The sequence below is a fragment of the Apodemus sylvaticus genome, chromosome 11 (assembly GCF_947179515.1).
Source record: "Apodemus sylvaticus chromosome 11, mApoSyl1.1, whole genome shotgun sequence".
Classification (NCBI taxonomy): Eukaryota; Metazoa; Chordata; class Mammalia; order Rodentia; family Muridae; genus Apodemus; species Apodemus sylvaticus.
Genome location: NC_067482.1, coordinates 71,608,197 through 71,617,089, shown reverse-complemented (window position 1 = coordinate 71,617,089; position 8,893 = coordinate 71,608,197). Strand labels below are relative to the sequence as shown.

Sequence of the window (8,893 nt, the reverse complement as noted above, 5' to 3'; positions counted from 1 at the left end):
ACTGGTGGTCATCTCAGACTTGCTCCCTGACCAGGCTCCATGGTGCTTGTTTGGTTGTTGTCTTGGCTTAGCTCCCACATAGCCACCCAAGTGACCCCTTGTAAAGGTTTTGTCTCTTAGGCTTATACCAGCCCAGAGTCAGTATCAGATGGGGTTCTTCTAGTCTCTGGCTTGCTCCTTATTCTGGGAGTCAATCTAGGCCTGCATGGCAAAGGAATGGTGGTCATCTCAGACTTGCTTTTTTTCAGGGAATATTAGATTACTAATTCAGGTGTTCATAGGTCAGAACACTGAGTGTAGGCATAACTCCTTTCCTCTCTGCCACCTACTGAAGCACATGTGACCTAACAGTCACATCTGCAACTCCTCCAGGGGCAGATGTAAGACAAAATTCTTTTTCTATATTCTTTGTTTACAATCCAAATGATTTCCCCCTCTCCGGTTCTCCCCTCCCCATAAGTCCCATAAGCCCTCTTCCCTCTGCCCATTCCCCAATCACCCCCCTCCCATGTCTCTGTCCTGGTAATCCCTACAATGCTGCACCAAGTCTTTCCAGGACCAGGGCCCTCTCCTTCCTTCTTCTTGGGAATCATTTGGTATGTTAATTGTGTCTTGAGTATTAAGAGCTTCTGGGCTAATATCTACTTATCAGTAACTGCATTCCATGTGTGTTCTTTTGTGATTGGGTTACCTCACTTAGGATGATATTTTCCAGTTCTAACCATTTGCCTAAAAATTTCATGAATTCATTGTTTTTAATTAGTATCCCATTGTGTAAATATACCACATTTCCTGTATCCATTGCTCCATTGAGGGGCATCTGGGTTCTTTCCAGCTTCTGGCTATTATAAATAAGGCTGCTATGAACATAGTGGAGCATGTGTCCTTATTGCATACAGGGAAATCCTCTGGGTATATGCCTAGCAGAGTCCTCCGGAAGTATCATGCCCAGTTTTCTGAGGAACTGCCAGACTGATTTCCTCTCTACCACCTACTGAAGCACATGTGACACAGCAGCCACACCTGCAACTCCTCCAGGGGCAGATGTAAGACAAATTTTAATGTAAATGTCCTATGTCTATATATCATTCAACAGAGCGAATCTACAGATTGACACCCGGAATCAAAGCAGGTATTAAGAAACCAACATTATCGCTAGCTAGGGTAGGCCTGACTCTTCTCAGAAATGAGATGTCAGTATAGACAGAGCAAAGTTTGTAGTTTCTGTTTTTGACTGATGTTTCCATAGCTCCCCATTATAGCTTTCATGTCTCTTAACTTCCAACAAATCTTTATTCCAACAACATCAATTAGAGGTATCCCTGTGGACCTCACACCAACTGCCTACAGGACAACTGTGCAATGAGACATTGTCCATGGGAATGTAAGCCTTCCTTTCCCCAGGGCTTAGCCAATGGGAAATGGAAAAATACAATTTTTCCAGAACACTTACCTTGATGCAAAAACTAAGCATAATCTTCACTCTTGCCAAGACTGCTTGGTGGGATTGAACCAAGGTCCTAGTACTGGGATATCATACTCGGTTCAGTTGCCTTCCCTGATATCCTCTCTTTGCTTATTACCCTTCCTGTTATGCTGTGTGTGACAACACATCACTATCACATTAGAGTCTTCTCCTGGGAAACAAGATACAAAAGCAGCACAACTTCCATTGATGCCCCAATCACTCAAAAGTTTTTCCACACATTTATTAAAACAGCGTCTGCCTTGAACTCTCACTGAGAACAGCTATTCCTCAAACATGATAAAGCCTAGATCTAACTCTCATCCATCTGACTGGCTCTTTAGTGCTACAGAACCTCGTCACTCAACATCACAAAGTTGAATCTGCATTTGCACCGTCAGAAGCTAGAAAATAGAGGCTTATCATTGATATTTTCATTTAGGGCCTGAGGCAGACAAGCAGAAAAGGCAAAACAGATTTCTTTCACTTTAATCACCTGGACCTTCAGACTCCAAACTCTCAGACATACTTGCTTATGCTCCATTCCAAAAATAATAAAAATTGCACACCTTGTCAGGAATTAATACACAGTATTTGAGCTTTTAGAATTTTCTAGAGAAGTACATAAGTATTGTCCATTTATTATCTCCTCCCAGACACTACCAGGTGCTATTATCATCTCTACCCTTGGCATGTGGAGACAGAGTGTATAGAATACCTATGGTACTTACCCTGGAACAAACAAAAACAAAAAACAAAAAAAAAAAAAAAAACAAAACCAAGCAAAAAAATTGATTTGGATTCTGGTATCTATCATCAAAGAATCTGAACCATTAAATATCACATAAAAGTTCTATGCAAATATTAAAGGGTTATCACACATTGGGTATATTTATCAAGTAGAGTATGAAGATGTATAATGGACATATATCCAAATACCATATAAGACCTTCGTTTTATCTTACAAAACCAGTTGTATGATCAGCTTGTTCTCTACTGGAAATGAAATATTTTGGGTGAACAGAAAGACTAAATTTTCCAGCTTTCTCTGCTTCTGGGTGGAAGCCATGTAATTAAATGCTTGCGCAATGGAATGTGAGAAATGATAAATCTCTCTGTACTAGGAATTTGGTGTGCACACATTCTACATTTTTTCTCTGTCTTCTTGGCCAAGAAGGAAAGTGCCTTAGATGTGGGAGAGCTGAAGGAGAATGACCTGCAGGAAAGGCCCCAGGCAGGGTACCAAATGTGCTATGGCTGGACCATGAGTGAGAAGTACAAAGTTGCTATGTCACACCTCCGGGAGTTTGTATTTACTTACTATCACAGCAAAACCCAGCCTCATCCCTGTCTCTGATCTATGTTGTAGTAGAAAATTACCTGAATTTACCTTTGATAGGTAAAGAATAAGAATTTTGGATTAGATTTGTCAATTAATTACCAAATTTCTCCCAATAACTTCAATTTGTTTTGTCAGTTATTAGTGTATAAATCTCTCCGGTCACATTTACTTGTCTAATAGTGAGTTTTTACGTAACTACTAATTGTCAGCAACTACACCATGACCAACCATGTGCAGAGGAGTAAAGCATGGTCTCTATTCCTAAAAAATCACAGTCTAGTGGAGAAAGTAGGTGCATTATCAGGCAGTTCTCAAAACAAGCCTTCTGCCATAAACATGAACTGTGTGCTTGGAGACTTTCAAGAATCAAGAATTTGCGAACTGGGAAAAAGGAAATCATTTGGAATATAAACAAAGAATATAGAAAATTAAAAAAAAAATCTGCAAACGGCAGCCTTAAGAAATCTGAAAAGACCTCATAGGACATATAATGTAACATAGAATCTAAAACAAAAATTAAGGACCTTGGTGGGAAATAAGGGAAAAGTTTAAGGAAATATTGATATGAATGTAAAAGGAAGAGTAAAAGCAAAACAGAAGCGGTGATAGCTAATATGTAATTGTCAAATGGGGAGGACCAAGCACTATTTAGATTTCTCTAAGCACACCTGTGAGAAATTTTCAACCTTGAATTAACAGAAGTTTTAGGACCCTTTCTAGTTGTGAGGAACATCATTCTGTAGATTGGAGGCTCAGACTCAATATAAAGGACGGACTTGGCTAGGCACAAAATTCATGTCTCTGCTTCTGTATTATGGATGTACTGTAACCAGTAGTCTCGTACATGATGACCTGCCACGAGAGATGCTATTTATTCTTGAACTACAATCTCAAATAAACCCTTCCTTCCTGAAGTTGCTTTTGTCCAGGTATTTTGTTACATGGAGAAATGTTACTGATGCAAATAAGAATTGGATTGCCACCATAGCTAAGGAAAGAATTATGGAGAACAGTCTGACTCACCAAGAAACATTTGTTCTATTCATTTATCATCATGTTAGGAACTAGTCCCAAGTATTGTAGATTTTGGAAACAACAATTTTTAGTCTCATGATTATTCAGGTAAACAAAGTAGGCCAATATGAGATGAATTTACTTTAAAAATCTAGCTGGTACTTTGTTGAGCATGGACTACTGTGATAATACTGTTGGCTTGTGCACCACCATCTAGCATTGTGGGTGAGACAGATGGATCCAAAGCAGTTTATTCTTCACATGCTAGGACTCTGAGAAATCTCCTACCTGAGAGGCTGGAAATGGAAGATAAAAATTCCATATGTCTGAGTTTGGAAACTGATACAGACTTGCTTTTGCTGTACATTGTGGTCAGAGCAATTACAGTGCTTATCCATACTCAAGAGGATGAAGTTGCCCAACTTCTCAGTGAGTGAACTGGTGAGGGTTAAAGTAAAAGAAAAAAATGAAGGTTGTTGTCTCTTGGTCACAGTGATGACCATATTTTTTCCATAATGAGTTCCACTGTATCAGCTTACAAGAGCGTCTTCTCTTGTTCTGTTGATAGACTTAGTAATGGGAAGAGGAGCATGGTGAGATAGAGCTGATGTTAGAGGCAGACATAAAACATCAGCCAACTTTAACAGAAGAGACACTCAACTTGAACATGTATAAGAGACAGACACTACTTAGGGCAGCAGGAATCTGGAATGTACACTCAGGGACACACGTATACAGGAGAGATGTGTTTAAGCTGTAAGTGAAAAGAGATATTAAAGATGATTCATTGTTGGCCAAGGTCAGAACTCTGGAAGGCATGGAGATCAGATCTAGAGTAATGTTTGCAGAATGGAGTTAAGCTATTTGTTCAAGCCTATAATCCTAGCACTCCAAAGACTAAGGGAGTAGGATTCCCATGTGTTAGAGTCTGTCATGAACTACACAGTGAATACTAGCCCAGAAATACTTACATAGCAGCATTCAATAGCAAAAATATAAAAACAGGGCCTGGGAGAGGGGTCATTGTAATGGCTATTCCTGGTTGTCAACTTGACTATATCTGGAATGAACTACAATCCAGAATTGGAGGGCTCACCTGCGGTTCAGTTCTTGAGGCTGGAAGAGGCAAGTTACTGACATGGATTTTGACATGGATATTTTGAGGCATAGTGGTCATGAAAAATTTAGGCTCAGGCAAGGTAGTATATGTCTTTAATCTCAGGAGACTGAGGCAAGGAGTTCCCTGAATTCAAGGTCAGCCTAAAACAAAGCAATTTCCAGATACAGGTGTGATGGAACACACTTTTTATGTGGGCCAACCTTCTGCTGGAGGCATTGGAAGAAGGAACATTTACTCTTTTTTGCCTGCTTTCATTTACTTGCCAGCACATCCGTTGGAACCTACTTCTCCAGAAGAGCAGCTGAAACATCTAGCCTTGTAGGACTGAGCAGCTACTAGATTCTTGGACTTGCCATTCACAGCAGATAATTTTTGGGTTACTTGAACTACAGGCTATAAATCATAATACAGTCATTAAACAAAATACCTGTTTTGAAAACATGAGGACATGAATTTAGATCACCATGTAAAAATTTATGTTGAAACCAGATGCTGTTGTGTATACACACACACAGAGAGAGAGAGAGAGAGAGAGAGAGAGAGAAGAAGAAGGAGGAGAGACAAACATGAGAGACAGAGAGGGGGAGAGGGAGAGAGAGGGAGAGAGAGGAGAGGCAGAGAGGGAGAGAGATCATATTAAAAGAAAGCAAAAATTAAATAACAAAATAAAAATCTGAAATCTGAAGGCTGGTTTTTCTGTTATCAGCAGTGCTATTGGACCATAGTCACAATCATTGTTTTTTTTTTCTTTTTTGTTCTCAGCTGGTTCTGTACTGCAGTGCCAAAGTGAGTAGCTACAGAGAGGAAGGCCCACAAAATCTGACAAACTCAATATTTGATCCTTGACCAAAAACAAACAAACAAACAAACACTTGACCAACTACTGAATTTTAAGAATTAATTTTAGACATGTATGGTAGCACACCACTGTAATCTTACTACTTAGGATGAGGCTGGAAGAAGATAAAACTTCAGACCAGGTTGGACTAAATTAACAGACATGTTTAAAGAAACAACAACAACAACAACAAAAATGTAAATGATGACTGACAGCATTGGCCCTCTAATTGCTGGTCTGCACTTGGGAGAGAAGACAGAGGGAATAAGCTGAATAGGGATTTCAGTCACTTGGCCAGGTAAGGTCAAAAATGGCAATGACACAAAGACTGCAAACAGGGCACAATGGAAGTAGAAATGACATAATGAAGTCTAGTTTCATAAACATACTTGTGGAGAGGGTTGTCTTTCTTTCTTGGCCTATTGCTGTAATAAAATAACCCAACAAATGCAAAGTAGGGAGGAAAGGGCTCATTATAGATCACAGTTCCAGGTAATAGTCCATCATTGCAGGGAAGTCACAGTGGCAGGAGTTCAGGACAACTAACTGGCCATGTTGCATTCATCAGGAAGAAGAGCAGAGAGTACTGAGAAAATGAATGCTACTCTTCAGGTTGCTTTCTTTGCTTTCATACAGTTTAGTAACCTCTGCCTAGGGGATGGTTCCACCCATAGTGAAAAGCCTTTTCCATCTCATAACATCTCAAGACATTAACTTCTTGCTAATCTAATTTAGACAGTACCTTGCTGAGATTCCCTACCCAGGTAATTCTAGGTTGTGTCAAATTAACAATTAAAATTAACCATCATATATTAGGAAAATCCAGAGAAGTTGTCAGAGACTGAGATTTACTGACTGATGCTGTTAAGAAAAGTAGTGGGAGCAGAATGCAGATGGAGAGGCACTCGATGGTGTAGAGCAGCAAGTAGTGAATTTGTTTCTTTCTCCCTAATTGGTATCATTATTGGGACATTAGAAAAGACAGGTGCTATAATCATGAGTTCCTTCTGAGGCCATATGGAATAACTGTGAAAGATGCAATTTAGCTTTCAGATCTTTCCTTAATTTCATGAGTTTAATAACCTTATTGTCAAAGTTATTCTCTGCACCTCTCTTCAGCTCCTTATTTTGATGGAATCTTGTTCTATTTTTGTTTCTGTTGGTATTTTGTCTAAAAGTTACTAAGAAACCTATTTAACTTCTGAAACGGGAAGTTTCCCTGGATGAATTTTGATCAGTGACAGGCTGTGTCTAAAGACCACTTCCTCCAGGATGCCTTCTTTGAATTAATGACTAGATTATAGCCTTGGCAGTGTGCTGTGTTTTTCTCTGCTGTGATGTTCTGTATCACTTACCGGTCATTGTTCCCTACAGCTTTCATGCTGATCCCCTTTATTTCATGAGTTACAGGAGAACAGAAAATATGGAAATGAATTTTGCATTCCCTACATATTCTGTGTGCTAGTAAATAATACATATTTGATAATTTATTAAATAATGCAACAAATAAGGTATAAAATCAGGCAATAAAGTAAGAAAATTATTGAGTGTGTTTGTGTGTGTGTATGTGTGTGTATATGTGTACATATGTGTATGTGTGCATATGTATGTGTACATGTGTATGTGTGTGTACATGTGTGTGTGTGAACTCACCCTCCATAGTGGTAGGTCCTGGGGATCTAAATATCAGGTCATCAGACTTGGCAATAAGCATCTTCACATGGTAAATTACACACTGACTCAAGATGAAGGATTTTCTATTTATTTGAATGTTCAAATCAACCCCATACAGTAGATATCATTGTTTTGTTCACTTTAAGAATAAAAGATCTAAAGGCTCTAGAAAGCTGGAAATTTCAGATTGACTCCAAGTAACACAGTTGTTAAATGGGATAGCCAGCATTTAAAGTCTAATCCATTTGACTCCAGATCAGACTTGATTAATGACTATAAGGCCCTGGTCTTGAGCACATAAATAGACATATGAAAGAAAGGCAGATAGCAAGAAGGAAGGAGAGGAAATTGCAATCTCTCAGCATCATAATAGAACAGTTCCATACCATGTGAACACGAGCCACATTATGTGTCTACAAAAAGAAATGATTAATGAGACATTGTTGGGAGTGTATACATATTTGTTTATTTACTTATTTATTTATTTTGCAATAGCCTAAAGAACACATTCAGCTACTATACTAAATGCAAAGTTTGACAGTTAAATACTTCCTCTCTCAATCCATCATCTTCATGCCAACCAGTCATTGCTTGCTTGGGTCATGTGTATGAGGCATCTGTTTCTGAATATAGTTCCCCTTCCTCCTGAAAGTTAAAATAACTCTTTGAAAATAAGTTAGTGACCCTCCAAGTCCCAACTGTCTCCTTTTACTCAAAGTACAAACTCTTCACAATTGTACTCAGCATGCTTGGAGAAATATTGCATGATCTCCTTTTGAAAGTACTTCCCATTCCTTCTAGGTCCAGTCACACTAGTCTCCTTTCCTCGTTTCCCCTAATGTGGCATGTATGGTTTTGAATGTTTACTATTTCCTCTAAGTGGGAGGCTAATCTCAAAGACATCTTTATGACTAATTCCATAGTCCCTCATTTCTTTGGTCAAATATCACCATCCCAGTAAGGATTTGCCTACTCTCCATTAATGTGTAAGTCATGAGTCTTCTCTTCTACAGTTATAATCTCCATTTGTGCATGAATTTCTTCATAATATAAACAATGTAATATGTGAAATATTTTATAGGTGAATTTATTCATTTTTCCAATTCATAGAAGGTAAAGGTCAGAAGTGCAGAATATGATTGTTTCTTCTTGTCTATGATTTTAGCACCAGATGTAAAGTGAGAAGTTAACAAATATTGGTGAGGTACACAAATAAATCAATTTTTATTACATGGATGAGAACACCAAGAAATAAAATTTACTGGTTTATTCAAAGTTGCAACAAGTGATGACTGGACAAGTGTCCAAAGGATAATTATCCCCAGATCTGAGTGAGAAACATTCCATTCTCTGACTTCCACTGAGTTACTGGCTTTGCAGATTATGTTTCTTTAAATAATACATCATAGGTTAAACTACAATCAATATAACTCCATGTCC

At 38.5% G+C, this 8,893-nt stretch overlaps 2 non-coding genes across 2 annotated transcripts; both read right to left on the bottom strand.

Annotated features, from left to right (window-relative positions):
- Positions 1-250: 250 nt before the first annotated feature.
- Positions 251-379, bottom strand: LOC127696898 (small nucleolar RNA SNORA17). The gene has a single exon (XR_007980346.1). It is a non-coding gene; the product is annotated as a small nucleolar RNA SNORA17 (small nucleolar RNA).
- A 534-nt stretch (positions 380-913) lies between these two features.
- LOC127696914 (small nucleolar RNA SNORA17) lies at positions 914-1,045 on the bottom strand. The gene has a single exon (XR_007980360.1). It is a non-coding gene; the product is annotated as a small nucleolar RNA SNORA17 (small nucleolar RNA).
- Positions 1,046-8,893: the final 7,848 nt, after the last annotated feature.